The sequence below is a fragment of the Vicia villosa genome, unplaced genomic scaffold (assembly GCF_029867415.1).
Source record: "Vicia villosa cultivar HV-30 ecotype Madison, WI unplaced genomic scaffold, Vvil1.0 ctg.000714F_1_1_3, whole genome shotgun sequence".
Lineage (NCBI taxonomy): Eukaryota > Viridiplantae > Streptophyta > Magnoliopsida > Fabales > Fabaceae > Vicia > Vicia villosa.
In genome coordinates this window covers 74,223-75,105 of record NW_026705322.1, presented here as the reverse complement: position 1 = coordinate 75,105, position 883 = coordinate 74,223, and positions in this window count along the sequence as shown.

The window sequence follows — 883 nt, the reverse complement described above, 5'->3', positions numbered from 1 at the left end:
TATGTAATATTTGCACTGTCAGTATTAAATGTCATACTATTTGTCATATTGTTTCTTAATTATCCAGATAATATTTTGTGTGTATTCTGCCAGTTAAATATTTATTTTTCTGTGCATTAAATGATTTTCAGGGTTATTATCGGTAATTTTGCTCGCATACAGTACATATTATTTATTTATTACGTCTGTGTTTTTCTAACAAGTCATGTAAATAAATTTTCATCATTAACACAAAACAAAACCAAAAACAAAAACAACAAAAATATTAACTTTGACTGTTGAATTTTCACTTTAACTGCTACATGCCTGAACAGTCAGTTGACAGTCAAACCGTTGACAGTGCAATTCTCTGTGTTTTGTACCATCAATCAAATCAAACTTTTGCATTTCAAAATTCCAAGATTTTTGTTCTAGAAGTCTTCTGAATATCACATGATTAACAGAAAAATCAGGTAAGCTTAACTGTCTCCTACACAAACAGTCCCTAACTAGGGTTTCTTGTTTTTTTCAGGAGAACAAGTTTTTGAGACCTCAAATGGATTTCATGGACCTCCATATATCTCAAAGTACCACCATACAAATTTTCAAACTTCAATTCACTCAGACGCACAGTCAGCAGCTCAAACATTCAACAGACGACCCGTTTGACCAAAAAAGTCAACAGACAGTCAAAAATGAAATTTTTTGTCAACATCCATATTTTGTCAAAGGATTCATCATTTGATCATTGGTTGATCATAATTCATCAAGGAAAGATCAAAAATCAACAAAACCCTAAGTTTCAAAATTAGGGTTTTCTCCTAAAAAGTCAACTGAACTTTGACTGGTCATAACTCTCTCATCCTTCATCCAAAAAATTCAAACCAAAGCTCATGTTATTCAA